Raw genomic sequence first — 16,206 nt, 5'->3', positions numbered from 1 at the left:
TGCAGGGGGAAGAGAGCTTGAGCTCTTGCAAGCACACACACACTCACAAAATCCTAATAGAGAACACACAAGGTGAGAGGCTGAATATCTTCTTCTTCTACACTCAACACTCAACACACCATATACAAGATAAGAGTACACATAATATGAAAGGTACTCAACCAATACATACAAGGGTTCTCTATAGTGTGAACCCAACTAAATGAGCTGCCGCTATAACTATGCCAGTCTCTAGAATGGCTGTCACACAGCCTGTCATCCCACTGGCCGCATATCACCCATGATCTCACCAACCATGCCAGTGGTGTAAGTGTGGGGCCTATTCCCCAGGCGGGTCATCAGTGTCCACCGCCTCACTAGACGAGCTCGATATCTCAACAAGGATGTGAGTCATCCTGAGCATGTTTGTAGGTTGAAGAAAGCCTTGTATGGCTTAAAACATGCACCAAGAGCATGGTTTGACAAGATTTTTGAATATCTTGTCACTATTGGCTTTCATGTAGCCAATGCAGATTTCTCGTTGTATGTGAGACACAGTGATAGAGGGGTTGTGCTTGTTGTCATCTATGTAGATGACCTGATCATTACGGGAGACCATGATGCAGATATCTTTGATGTAAAGATCTTACTTAGACAGAAGTTTGAGATGAAGGATCTGAAAAGATGCAAGGGGGAAGAGAGCTTGAGTTCTTGCAAGCACACACACACTCACAAAACCCTAATAGAGAACACACAAGGTGAGAGGCTGAATATCTTCTTCTTCTTCACTCAACACTCAACACACCATATTCAAGATAAGAGTACTCACAATATGAAAGGTACTCCACCAATACATACACGGGTTCTCTATAGTGTGAACCCAACTAAATGAGCTGGCGCTTGACTATGCCAAACACACATTTTTCAACTTTCGAATCCAGCTTAGTTCTCAGCTCGTCTGGCACATACACATATGCAATGCATCCAAAGACTTTCAGATGAGACAAATCTGGTTTTCTGCCAGTAAACCTCTCCTCTGGAGTTACATCATGTATGGCTACAGTTGGAGTCCTATTCATGATGTATAATGCTATAGAAACAGCAGTATACATCATGTATGGCTACAGTTGGAGTCCTATTCATGATGTATACTGCTATAGAAACAGCCTCAGCCCAATAGCTATGCGGCATATTCTTCTCTTCCATCAATGCTCGCGCGATCTCAGCAATGTGCCTGTTTTTTCGCTCAGCAACTCCATTTTGCTACGGAGTGTATCTGCATGTAAACTATCTCCGAATACCATTCTTCTTCAAAAATTCAGAGAACTCATTGGAGAAGTACTCTCCCCCTCCATCTGACCTTAGGCACTTTACATATTTCCCTGTTTGCTTTTCAACCAAAACTCTGAAATTCTGAAAGTAAGTGAACACCTCACTCTTCTCCTTCATGAAATATACCCACACTTTCCTTGTGTGGTCATCAATGAAAGTCACATAATACCTGCAGCCTCCCATAGATATGGTCTTCGTAGGACCCCATACATTTGAATGCACAACATCTAGTGCATTTCTGCGTTACGTGGAAACACATGCTTTGTTTGCTTCCCAAATTGGCATGCTTCACATATTTTTTGCATACCTTCCACTTTAAATTTTGGTAGCCCTGTCACAAATCCTTTAGTTTGCATAGACTTCAATCTTTGCACATTCACATGTCCAATCCTTTTATGCCAAATGTCTGTGTCTGCAACAATGCTTGAACCATTTGCAAACATCGCAGCACTCATTTCAGGCATGTCTACATTCAACGTAAACATTCTGCCCACTCTGTTGTCTTTTGCAACCAACCTGCACTTGTCTTTAAAGTCTTCAACATAACAACCATCAGGGTTAAACCGAACCTGCAAACCCTGCTCAATCATCTGGCCAACTGAAACCAGATTCTTTGTTATGTTCGGAACGTGAAGTACATCTGCAAGGTACTTCACTTTGCCATCCTGCATAGACAATGGCACATCTCCAACATGGGCAATTGGATGAGCAGTGTCATCCCCTGTTTCCACAAAACCTGGTCTTTTCAGGTTTTTCATCTCCTTGAACCACTCCCCATGACTTATCATGTGGTTTGAAGCACCTGAATCCACATACCATACATCATCTTTTTGTGCTGCTTCAACATTTTTAGACATGGCATTCACGACATGCTGCATAACAAACAACCTTTCATTGTCCTCATTATTTTTGCTTGAGGATGCATAGTTGTTTTACTGCACTTTTCCATTTTGCATGTCAGCCTGCTTCTTATAACATTCTGCCTGCACATGTCCAAGCTTACCACAATAATAGCATTCATGTGCATCATTATACTGCCTTTGCCAATTTTCACGGCCTCTTTAACTACCCCTGTCTCTAAATTTGCCTCTTCCACCTGCGTGTTGTTGTTGTTGTTGTTGTGAATTCTGGGACTGTTGTTGTGAATTATGGGACTGTTGTTGTTGCTGCTGCTGCTGGCCATAATTCTGATTACCTGCTCGGCCACCTCCTTGACCGCGTTCACGGCCTCCTCTACCTCGTCCTCTTCCTGAACTTGTGTAGAAGACCTGAACTTGTGTAGAAGGCCTGTTGCTCCGAACTGTTTTTGGTTTGTGAAGACTGTTGGAGCTCTTCTCTTCTATAATCAGCATAGACACCAAATCTGTAAAGTTGGGAATGTTTTCCCGAGTCTGAATAGACGTCTTGAACGCCTTGTATTGTGGCCCGAGACCACGTAGACAGACTTCCACCTTGTCATCATCATCTACTGACACACCAATAGATGCAAGGGATTCCACAATACCCTTTATCTTCAGCGCATATTCATTCACAGACATGCTCTTTTTCTCCATAGTATGAAGTTCGTTCTTCAACTGTATCTTGCGTGCCTTGGTATTTGTTTCATAGAGTTTAACCAAGGTGTTCCACGCCTCCTTGGGGGACTTGGCATCCTGAATATGCCCAATCATGGTGTCCTGTATACTAATGGAGAGCCAATACATAACTTTCCTGGCTCCTTGGTTCCAGTCTTTAAACTCTTTCACATCTGCAGAGCAGTCGGATGGTATCTCTAGTGCCTCTTCATGCTCACCTTCTATGTAGTCCCAATAGCCCTTTCCCATCAGGAAATTCGTCAACCTGAACCTCCAAGCATGGAAGTTATTCTTATCAAGCTTCTCAGCCACAATTTGGGTCATCCCATCATTTGACATCTTGCCAAACACACAATTTTACCAGAAACAGCACTCTGGTTTTTTTCTGCACAAACTGCTATATTTTCTGCAGCGGTACTGTAGTACTCTCAAATGTCACAACCAGTGACTTCAATGTGCACAAACTGTTATATTTTCTACAGCGGTACTGTAGTACTCTCAAATGTCACAACCAGTGACTTCAATGTGCACACATACACCCAATGGCAACTGTTGACCTCTTTGCAGCACCCACAGTGTCTGCATAGCCAATCTGTCTTCTTGCAGTTCTTAAAACAGAGTTCTACAGAGAATCGATGACTTACCCGCAGTGCTCAAAATTGCCTGCTTTCTGAAAAATAGAGGTCCAGACGTGCCTGAAACGCGTTTTCCGCCCAAAAATTGTAGTCCGATAAGGCTGTTTAGTTGCCCTATAGCTTTACTCCCGCGAAGAAAGCTCCTCAATCAGAGATCGTTTGCCGGTGCCTCCCGTAGAGCTCCCGACAAGGGTGTAGTCTTCACCAACACAAATAGGGAAGAGTAGTTGAAGCTCTTACCCTCGTACCGCTTCCTGTGGTTCTCTTGCTTACAGCTCGGCCCTTAGCATGAACCAGGCTCTAATACCATGAAAAGATGCAAGGGGGAGGAGAGCTTGAGTTCTTGCAAGCACACACACAATCACAAAACCCTAATAGAGAACACACAAGGTGAGAGGCTGAATATCTTCTTCTTCTTCACTCAACACTCAACACACCATATACAAGATAAGAGTACTCACAATATAAAAGGTACTCAACCAATACATACAGGGGTTCTCTATAGTGTGAACCCAACTAAATGAGCTGGCGCTATAACTATGCGAGTCTCTAGAATGGCTGTCACACAGCCTGTCATCCCACTGGCTGCATATCACCCATGATCTAACCAACCATGCCAGTGGTGTAAGTGTGGGGCCTATCCCCCAGGCGAGTCATTAGTGTCCCCCGCCTCACTAGACGAGCTCGATATCTCAACAGGATCTGGGTGGGGGAGCTCAGATATTTCTTGGGCATTGAGGTGATTAGGTCACCACATGGTGTTGGATTACTGCAGAGACAGTATGGCTTGGACATGCTATCCAAGTATGGTATGACAGGCTGTAAGGCTATCTCAGTGCCATTGGATCAAAATGGCAAGTTGAGTGCAGATTTAGGAGAGATTTTGGAGGATCCTACTATGTATAGGCGCATAGTAGGAAGCTTGATCTACATGATGATCACTAGGCCAGATTTGGGCTATGCTATTGGGTTGGTGAGTCAGTTTATGCAGGATCCTCAGAAAAGCCGCATTTGGATGCATTGAGATGCATACTAAGGTATGTGAGGTCTACTTTGCATTGTGGACTATTTTTATGAAACTGGGACAGAGATATGTGTACATGGGTACACAGATGCTGATTGGGTTGGTAGTATCTCAGATAGAAGATCTAGTAGTGGCTTTATGTTTTCTTTGGGGAGTGCTGCTGTGACTTAGAGCAGCAAGAAGCAGCCTACGGTTGCTCTATCCAGTACCAGAGGCCGAGTACAGAGGTGCTGCTGTGGTAGCATGTGAGGTAGCTTGGTTGAGAAAGCTACTTGTAGATTTGCGTCTATCAGTGGATAGACAAGTTGTCATTTTCTGTGACAACATTAGCAGTATACAGTTGGCCAGGAACCTAGTTTTTCATGCTCGCACGAAGCATATAGAGGTCCACTACCATTTTGTCAGAGAGAAGGTTTTGGCACAAGACGTTGATCTTGTTTATGTCAGCACACAGGATTAGGTAGCTGACATCTTCACCAAAGCATTGGGTACAGAGAAGCTCCGTAGATTCAGGGCTTCGCTTGGTGTACATGATATAGAGTTGAGCTTGAGGGGGAGTGTTGAGATATTGAGCTCATCTAGTGAGGCGGTGGACATTGATGACCCGCCTGGGGGATAGGCCCCACACTTACACCACTGGCATGGTTGGTGAGATCATGGGTGATATGCGGCTAGTGGGATGACAGGCTGTGTGACAGCCATTCTAGAGATTGGCATAGTTATAGCGCCAGCTCATTTAGTTGGGTTCACACTATAGAGAACCCTAGTATGTATTTGGTTGAGTACCTTTTCATTGTGTGTACTCTTATCCTTGTATATGGTGTGTTGAGTGTTGTGTGAAGAAGAAGAAGATTTTCAGCCTCTCACCTTGTGTGTTCTCTTTTAGGATTTTGTGAGTGTGTGTGTGCTTGCAAGAGCTCAAGATCTCTTCTCCCTGCATCTTTTTAGCCTCTTGTAGTAGCAAATATTCTTCTTCAGATGAAGAAGTTGAAGGGTGAGTTGTGCCATCTTCCGAACCACTTTTGATAACTACTTGGCTTTCACCCTTGCCAATCTTTGTGGCTTTCTTTCTTGAGTGCCGAGTCATTCGTGCTTGTTTGGGGGATCTTATGTGGCCCTGGTTTTGTGATGTGGAGGCCTACAGTAGCATGTACTACGGCCCTCTGTGTAAGATTCCTCCCTCCACCTTTTGAGGTGTAAAGGTGTAAGAAACTCCTTTTCTGTTCTTGTAATTATTTCCCTCTCTGAAATAGAAGAAAGATCATATTTTACCTTGTTTGGCCTAGAGAGAGAAAATGTCTAGAGAGAGATAATCCAAAATTGAGATATCTTTAGATATAAAAATCCTCCCAGTGTCTAAAGCGGATTCCCCTAAAATAGAAGTTCAAAATGAACTTTCCAATGTGCATTAGGAATTAATTGAAAATGGTATAAGGGACCTTAGCCTAAGGGTCTACATTTTCAAAAAAATTTAGATTATGGTCCAATTAAAGTTCCACTACTGGGCCAATGGGATTAAACCAAGTGTTGGGATGAGATAAATCTAAAAGAATAAAAGAAAATACCTAAAAATGAGTAAATGCTCACATAAGATGAAGAGTTGACTGAGTACAAGGTTTATTAGTTAAAAATTATGAGATATTACTAAAAAAATAAGATATTATGGAATAATGATGCATTTTTGACACCTTGGTAAGGAAAGGGAGACTCTTCAAGTAGGTGCCTCTTTCACATGTGTGGAAGGGTTTTTAATTCAAAATAATTGTGATATTTTTATCTCTCCTCTCTCCTGCATCAAACCAAATAAAAAAGAGAGCCAAAGTAGTACAAATCTTGTCCAAATTGAGTCAAACTGAACCTGGAAAATTCTAGAACCCAGTTGGACTTGGTTAGTGGCATCCCTCACCTATAAATAGAACCTCAGTCATTTGTAATAAAATATTTGAGCTATATCATGCCAATATTATATTAAAATAATCATATTTTCTATTATCCTTTAAATTTTCCTCGCTCTTTGGAGCTTGGAGCTCTCTCTCGCTCTACAACAACTCTTGGAGTGCTCTTCGCCTCTTGGTGGACCAATTGATTGGTCGGGGGCTTCACTGCAATTAGAGAATCAAGCCAAACTTGGAGGTAAAATCAAATTTTATAGTTTTTTCTAATTTTCTCAATAACTTTCTTCTTCTCAACCCCTCTCAAGCTTGAGAAGCTTTCTAAATGATTGTTTTAATTCAAATCAAGCTTTTTCTAAGTTTCTTAATGTCATTAAGTCAACCTTTATGCTTAAATTATAATGCTTTCTTTAAGTTAATCTCTCTCTCTAAAAGAATAGCCAACTTTATGGCTAAATCCCTTGGAAAAGGATGCATCTCAATGATAGTCTCTTAATTCAAAGCTAAACTCTAGGCTTGATAAGCTAGAGATTAAGAAAATTATATTTTCATGATTTTGTGCTATTAAAATAATGGTAAATTCTTTTAGATTATTTATGAGTAGTTAAAAACTACTCTAATTCATTCTAAATGAGAAATGGATTATCCTAATAATTTGGGAAAAGAGGAATGTTGAAATTAGCTTAATCTAGTGGGATAAACATAGTTATGTTTAATTTTATGTTAAAATTATGATTTAAATTCATAGTTTGATTTTAAGCATAAAAGAGGAACTACTGTCATATTTTCATTATAAGCTTTTATTCTTTAGAAAAAAATTGAGAATTATCAATAATAGCAGAGCGAAGCTATGGTAAAATTTTCAGAAAATAATACATATCTTATTTTTATGCATAATGCCAAAAGAGAACTTCCTACCATATTGATTGGACATCCTATGCAAAAAGAATGATTTTCATCATATTCATGAGAAATCATTTTTTTGTAATTATGCATAATTAATTGATTATGAGAAAAGAGTAATTTTTGGTAAATTTATTTTATACAAAAATAGGAATTCCCATGATAATTGAGATCCAAGTAATTAAATGGTAAAAGAGAAATTTTTGGTTAATTTATTTTTATGCAAAAAGAGGAATTCCCATGATATTTGAGATCCAAGTAATTAAATGGTAAAAGAGGAATTTTTGGCATAATTCAAATTATGAGTATTTATCAAAAGTAAAATTTTGAGTATTATTAATTTTATTAGAAAATATGGGTAGAATTGATTTTTGTAAATCCCATGAATCTTTTACTCGAAAAGAAGAATATTGAATATATTTTACTTGAGAAATTTGAGAAAGAATATGAAAATATCCGTCGAGAAAAAGTACCTTTAACTAGGCCAAGCAATTGGCAGAAACTTAGAAAAGTCCTATCAGTATATCGAAAGTAGAAAACGATACTAAAAGTGGATGTGATAAGATGTGATGTGGATGTGAATGAATGTAAATGAATGTGATAGGATGTTAATGGACGCAATGTGATTAGATGAGAATGTGAATGCAATATGATAAGATGTGAATGCGATGTGATAAGATGTGAATGTAATGTGATGAGATGTGATGACATGTGGATGAGATGTGATGTGATGTGATGTAAATGGATATGGATATGAATGTGATGAGATATGATGTGATGTAAATGGATGTGGATGTGAATGTGATGAGATGTGATGTGATATGAATGGATGTGGATATGAATGTGAGAAGATGTGGATGATGAGATGTGATGTGATGTAAATGGATGTGGATGTGAATATGAGGAGATGTGGATGAGATGTGATATGATGTAAATGGATGTGGATGTGATGTGATGTGATGTAAATGGATGTGGATGTGAATGTGATGATATGTGATGATATGTGAATGGGTGTGATGTGATGTAAATGGATGAGAATGAGACGTGAAGTGCTAGATGTGCATGTGAATGAATGGATGGATGTGGATAGATGTGAATGTGAATGAATGGATGGATGTGAATAGACGTCCATGTGAATGAATAGATGGATGTGAATAGATGTGAATGTGAATGAATGGATGGATGTGGATAGATGTGAATGTGAATGAATGGATGGATGTGGATAGATGTCCATGTGAATGAATGGATGGATGTGGATGTGGATAGATGTCCATGTGAATGAATGGATGAATGTGGATAGATGTCCATGTGAAAGAATGGATGGATGTGGATAGATATGAATGTGAATGAATGGATGGATGAGATGTAAGGTGGATGAATGTGATGTGATGTGGATCTAGGTAGATGTGAATGGATGAGATGTGATGTGAATGCATGTGATGTGATGTGGATCGAGAAAGATGTGAATGGATGAGATGTGATGTGAATGGATGAGATGTGATATGAATGGATGTGATGTGGATCAGGGTAGATGTGAATGGATGAGATGTGATGTGAATGGATGTGATGTGATGTGATGAGGATATGGGTAGATGTGAATGGATGAGATGTGATGCGGATGAAATGAATGTGATGTGATATGGATAGATGTGGATGGAATGTATGTGATGTGATGTGGATGCAATGAATGTGATGGGATGTGAATGGGTGTGATGATATATGAATAGATATGATGAGATGTGAATGAATGTGATAATATCTAAATGGATGCGATGTGAATGAATGTGATAATATCTAAATGGATGCGATGAGTTATGAATGGATGTGATGATATCTGAATGGATGTGATGTGATGTGAATGGATGTGATATGGATCTGGGTAGACATGAATGGATGAGATGTGATGTGGATTGATGTGATGTGATGCGACGTGGATCTGAATGAATATAAATGGATGTGATGTAATGTAAATGGATGGATGAGATGTAAGGTGGATGAATGTGATGTGACGTGGATCTAGGTAGATGTGATGTGATGTGGATCGGGGTAGATGTGATGTGAATGGATGTGATGTGATGTGATGAGGATATGGGTAGATGTGAATGGATGAGATGTGATGAGGATGGATGTAACGTGATGTGATGAGGATCTGAATAGATGTAAATGGATGTGATGAGATGTGATGGGATGTGGATAGATGTGATGAGATGTAATATGATGTAATTGGATGAGAATGGCTGAAGGATGATGGGATGTGGATAGATGTGATGAGATGTAATATGATGTGATTGGATGAGAATGGCTGAAGGATGATGAGAATAGATATGTCTGGATGTGGAATAAGCAAAGTGAATTGATTTAGAAAATGGTGGAATAACAAGAAATGATGTGGAACAATGTGGAAAGATGAGAGTTCGTTTTTATTAGAAACTTTATTTATGACCTGTTTTTAAATGATTATTTTATGTCAAGAATGCTGGGAAAGCATTTTGACCATGTTGTGAATGAGGTCGTGGTGGTGGAGACCTAAGAGATAATGTTGCAACAGCTGACGGAGAGTCAATGGAGGACGTCTCGCGTAGCAAGGTCAGGTCGGTCGAGGTCTTGACCAGCCTCGGTTCGATTTAAATGGTGAGCTTCCAGTTTGGTGGATGAGGGACCAAAGAAGTGGCCTATGAGTGAAGCACTAGGTGACCTGCAAAGGAGCCTAGAGGTTGTTGACCATACGGTGCTCAGGCTCTGGGTCGCCCCGAAGATACCCACGCGTGCGTCAAGGAAGAAAATGGAAAATGTTTCTGGCCTATGGTGCTGTGGCTGCTAAGTACACAGGGTACATTTGATCTCCCTCCATAACATAATGACTGGAGGTTTATGAGGGTGGGCTTATAGGCTCTTGGGTTTCATAAATAGGAACCTCCAAAATTTCCCCCTCATTCCCATCTTCAAAGATTTCTGTCTCACGGACGGTTAGCTGATGAACTGGTGTAACTCTTGGTAGCAGGGGCTGAGGTGGAAGAACCGGGGGTGGTAAGGGCATTTCAGGTACCCTTAGAATTCCTCTATGGGCCACTTCTTGGCCAAGTTGAGGTGCATTATGGTGTGTAGGTGCTAGTAAGGCCAGTGGTTTTCTAGGGTAGGTGGGTGATGCCTGAGGTAGAGCTCGAGATAAGGCAGCTTTCTAATGGTAGCAGTTGGAGACCTCATGATTTCCCCATTTGACACTATGTACAGTAGAGGCTTGGACAGGTGCTCAGGTGTGGACACTCCATTTTGGTATGATTGGCTCAATAGGTTGGGCACCATAAAAGTTCTTTGTTAGGATAAATATGAGGTTGGCCTCCCTCGTTCCGACCTTGGCCAATAATTCTCCATTGCTGGGTCTGGGTCATTTGTTGCATTAAAGCAGCGGGGCCAATTGCGTCAACATTTCGTCTTGACGTGGAGTCCTTGTGTTTGCCATCAGACTTTGCACTAGTCGTCTTGAAGGAAGCTTCTGATGTGCATTCGTGAAGTTCTCGGGAACATGTTCCCTTGAAATTGTCCTCGAAATCCATAACACTCCTACAACATTGCTCAAAGGAGGTATGGCCCAAGGCATAAAATGAGTTGTGTAAGGGCATGTCATCAAGACCCTCTAGAAATCTCCCTATTAACCTTTCATCAAAGAGCTTGTCTTAGGCACTACAGCACGAATGGAGATATCTAACTCTTTTGATAAAGTCTCTAATGGTTTCTTCTTTCTTATGCCTTACATTGTGTACCTGCTCAACAGGGCTCCACCTGTTACCTTGGTGAGAATACCCAACCTTGAAAGCCTCTTTCAAAGATTCAAAGGTGGCCTTGTCCCCTCAGTCTTCAAGGACCTGAACCATTGGCTTGCTTTGCCATCAAGGGTGAGGCTGAAGGCACTCACCTTGACTTGATCTTCCACATGGCCAAAGGCATCGCAAATTCGATTAAACATCTCTAAATGTGGGATCGGACCTCCAGTCCCATCAAATTTTGTAATACGTTCCGAGATGTTTGCGAGTTAATTTTGCTCTAACCTTGGTGTAGGTGTAGGTTGCATTGGTGCTAGAGGTGTGATACCAATAGCCACCCCCCTCCCTATTTACATGGCCAATCTCAACATTTCTGGCGTCATTCCTACCATGGCTACTAGCACAGGAGCAGTTTGAGGAAGGGTTTGTGGGGGAACAAGGGCAGGAGTATAATATACCATCGGAGGCCCTTGTCTAATTGGTGGGTTTAGATTTACCCCTTGTGGTCCTATGTGGTACCCAGGGTAGACTCCTTCTTGTGGATTGGGCTGATATGAAGGATCTGGGTAGACCCTTTCACCTTAATGCAATGTTCCTGGCCCTTGAGATGATGGTCTTGGACTTGGAATTTGTACCAATCCTTGGACCCTAAACTAATTGGTTGTACCTGAAACATGCACAACTCTCCATGTTGATGGTTCAGTCTAGGTCTGTTGGCTCTCACTTTGTCCTACTTCCACTCTAGGATCCAGAGAAGGAGTAGGCTCACTCTCTTGGGGTTGGTACATGCCTCTTACTCTAGGTTGAGGTTCTTCTGTCTTTGTATTTCCCAAGATAAAATCATGGAACCTCGAAGCAAGGCTTCTCTGTGAATGTGTGGGAGAGGCACGAGCCTGCTCTTGGATAGATGGCATGTCCATACACTGAAGTTCTGGCTCTGTTTTTTTTTTAAGGTCTGGGGTTCCTCGTCCCGTGCTTGGGAGGCCTTTGCTTTCACTTGTACTGTCAAATACAAGCACCATTTGACTCCACTCGATATTCATCATCGATAGGTCCGATCTTACAACAAGCAAAGGAGCGTCTTGAGAGTTTGCTCCGTCGAAGAGAGGAAGGGTTATTTTGCACCACTCTACCCGATCGTAGGTGCATGGGAATATGGAATTGTTGTGCAGCTCCCCTCTAAGGAAAAAGATGTTTTTTTCTTCTTCTTCTTTTTGGAAATGGAACAGCCATACGCTTTGGAGCGAACGGGCGTACGCTTCAAAATGTGGAACAAACGAGCGTATGGTTCTCACGGAAAGAAGGAATGGACGTTCGCTTTCGGGTTGGCACACAGGCGTGCAGTTGAGCTTTGAAGGATGGAATGGGCATTCGATTAAGAGCAGAAGGGAATGGGCATTTGAATTTGGATCTAGAATGGAAAGGGCATGGCAAAGAAGCCACGGAAGTTCACTTCAAAAAACTGAATGGAACGTACATTTGCTTCCGAATCAAGAAGGAACGAGCATTCGCTTGTAAAATCAAGAATCAGAGGAAAAGACACGGGCATGGTCATTTGCTTTAGATGAGAAGGGAACGGATGTGGCACTTTTGGAACAAATGTGGCACTTCCAGAACGACTGTGGCACTGCCAGAATTAGGAATTTTCAAAATTGATTAGGGCATTATGGCTGCAGGTCTAACATCCTCCCTGAATATTATATGTTATTATAGTTACACCCCTAAGATAGAATGCAATTCATGCTCAATTAAATGCATTTATTCTATTTTTAATGCAGAGACCCACATCTAGGCAAAGGATCTAGCTAGATTTAGTCTGTTGTGGGAACAAACAGACATGGCAGATGTGCCACGATCGTGGTCTGATAAGCAAACGGACATTCGCTTCTCAAAGCAGCCAGACAAAGAGTAGTTTTGCCTGGAATTTTCCTCAAACACCTACTGATTTAGGTGTTTGCCGAGTGTTTTTTTTTGTTTTTGTTTCAATAGGGAGCTAGAGCTAGTCTCTAGCTACCTATTGGTGCCTATAATGCATGATTTAAACCTCTAATCTTCAAATTGGAGAGATCAACCTCTAGATTAATCTTCAAATTGGAGAGATCAACCTCTACCTCATGCCACTAGTATGCAAAAAGGACATGGTAGATAGCAAACAGAAGGTAGAGAATGAGAGAAAGGAGAGAATCACCATTCCTACTCACGTACACCGAAAATCAAACATGCATGCAATCAAGAACACAAGAAAGCATGCAACCACAAGCTGACAATGAGAGAGAGAGCGAGAAGGGAAACTCAAGTGAGAAAAATGGGATTGTCCCTTTTCATATTCCATAAAATGTCTTATATACATGAGCTCATATTTACATTGTCCGGCCACCCACCATTTACAAGTGGGGTCCCAAAACTAGTCTTCCTAGTTTTACTATCTCTGTGTACATCTATTCCTCATGACCAGCATTACACAAGCCGAAAGATCAGTCATCCCATGTCTCATATACAATCAAATTTTAGCACAGTTAAAGTACAAAGGGTGTATCCGCACAAAAGGTCATGTTAACCGGATTGGTTAACACTATTCATTTTTTTCATGATGGTAGATTCATTCCAGGATCATAGGCTAGCACCAAGCCAAGGTCAAGAACTAGCTCACCAAGTTCTAGAGTCCTCCTACCAAAGAGAAAGAGTTCACCTAGGACTCTCCAGCCATGACATGGCACACATGTATAGCCACTACCCACCTTGTGGGGTATATCCTAGATACCATACACATCCTTACGAAGTGCACACTAGCCCACCATTGAGGCATGGTCCATAGATTGGATACTATCCTCCAAGCCTAGCTCCCAAACCTATCATACCCCAACTTGTATGCTCCAGATATGGCAGGATTGAAACTTGAAATGTTGAGAATAGCCATGGAAATAGGGATAGGGGTAGCTCTAGGAATTGTACCACCAACAGTTGCATAGTCATGCCGATGCAAGGGACAAGACTAGAAAGGAATAAATTAGCCCATATCTCAAAACTTATCACTAAGCTCAATAGGTCTAGAGACCCCATAACTCATCTGGAGAGATGTTTAACCAGATCTATGAGGCATTTTTCCACGTGGAAGATCAAGTTAAGGTTAGTGCCTTCACCCTTGATGGAAAAGTTGGCCGATCACTAATAGTAGAAGACAATGCTACCTTTGACACCTTAAAACATGCCTTCAAAGTAGGATATTTGAGACAAGAAACTCGATGGAGTCCAATTGAACAGTTGCATAATGTAAAGCAGAATGAGGGAGAATCCATTCGATCGAGACTATTAACTGGGTGATATATCTTCACTCTCGCTCTATAACAATAAGGACAAGTTCTCTGACAATAGATTGATTGGTCAATTCCTAGAGAGACTTGAAGATGTAGCCTTGCATAGCTCCCTTAATGCTCTAGGTCATACCTCCTTTAAGCAATGTTGTAGAAGTGCCATGGATTTCAAAGACAATTTCAAGGAAACTCGTTCTTGAGAATCACATGATGGCACTTCTGAAGCTTCCTTCAAAACCACAAGCATGAAATCAAAAGGAAAGGGAAAAGAATCCTCTTCAAAACAACAGCTGAAGCAGCTAGTAGCTACATTGATGCAGCAAATGACCCAACAATGAAGGGTAGACCAAAGCCATAACCAAGTTGGGCAACCTCATCTTTCTCGCAAGAGATAACTATTGTAGTGCCCGATTTGCCGAGAAAACCACACTAGTCCATATCTGAGACCCAAAATCACTCTGTACTGCACTTTTACTCCCAAAGATGGGGCAATCATGAAACCTCAAACTGCTTCCACCAAAGAGCTACTCAAGAAAGGCCTCTACCATAGGCCATGCCACCTAACCCGAGGCAACCCGCCGCTGGCCTTGCTGGCCCTATTGGCATAACACAATGAACCTCAACCTAGATATGAAGTGGCCCCATGAGGAATCCTCATGGTACCCAAAGTACCCTTGCCACCCCCAGTCCTTCCACCACAACCACCATTACCTCAGGTGACCCTTTTTCACCCAGTTGACCCTGATAGAAATCTTTAAAGAAAGTGAAGAGGGAGAAGCTACCAATAATGCCATCATCGAACTCCCTGAGCCAAGTAGCCCACCCTCACAAATCTTGAGTCACTACATGATGGAGGGTGAGCACATGTACCCTATATACCTAGCAGCCATAACACTACGAGGACAAGACTTGAACAATATGTCTAAACAAATGCGTATGCAATGTTATCACTATGCTCATCAAATAGTAGTCGTGACATCAAGGGGATGAGACTTGAACAATATTTCTAAACGATTGCCTATGCAATGCTATCATTGTGCTAGATCTCATCAAATAGATGAATGTCTAGTAAAGAAAGGGATGGCAAGTACTCTTGTGAAGTACTCCCACCTTAACTCCCTTATGCACATATTGTGGGATAGACCATATGTACAAGGATTTTCCATTAAGAAAACGGGTGTAATGGGGAAGGGAAATGAAGCTAAACCAAGTACCAACATTAACTTGTTGAGTATACGGGATAGCTTCATCCACATAGTTCCTCTCAATGTAGTCACACAAATGTAAAGTAGAAGGAGAACCGCAAATCATGCTACTAATGACATCTACTTCACAGAAGCAAGAAGTCGAATACATAGTTCTATATGTATGCTCTATTTATTCCCTATGTATGCTCTAATGAGTATACATAGAGCATGCGTACACATATATGCTCTATTTATGCCCTATATATGCTCTAATGAGCATACATAGAGCATGCATACACAGTTCTATATGTATGCATATGTAGAGCTATGTATGCTCTATTTTTACATACATAGAGCATGCATGTACACAATTCTATATGTATGCATATGTAGAGCTATGTATGCTCTATTTTTGCATACATAGAGCATACAAAGAGCTATAAATGCTCTAAATAGAGCATACATAGAGCTATATATGCTTTATTTATGTATATATAAAGCTTTATGTATTCTCTATTTATGCCCTATATCTATGCTCTGATGAGCACACATAGAGGATGCATACATAGAGTTGTGTATACTCTATTTATGCCCTATATCTATGCTCT

Source organism: Cibotium barometz, chromosome 13 (assembly GCF_041138505.1).
Source record: "Cibotium barometz isolate CiBa-2024 chromosome 13, ASM4113850v1, whole genome shotgun sequence".
Classification (NCBI taxonomy): domain Eukaryota; kingdom Viridiplantae; phylum Streptophyta; class Polypodiopsida; order Cyatheales; family Cibotiaceae; genus Cibotium; species Cibotium barometz.
Note: the sequence above shows the minus strand (reverse complement) of the source record.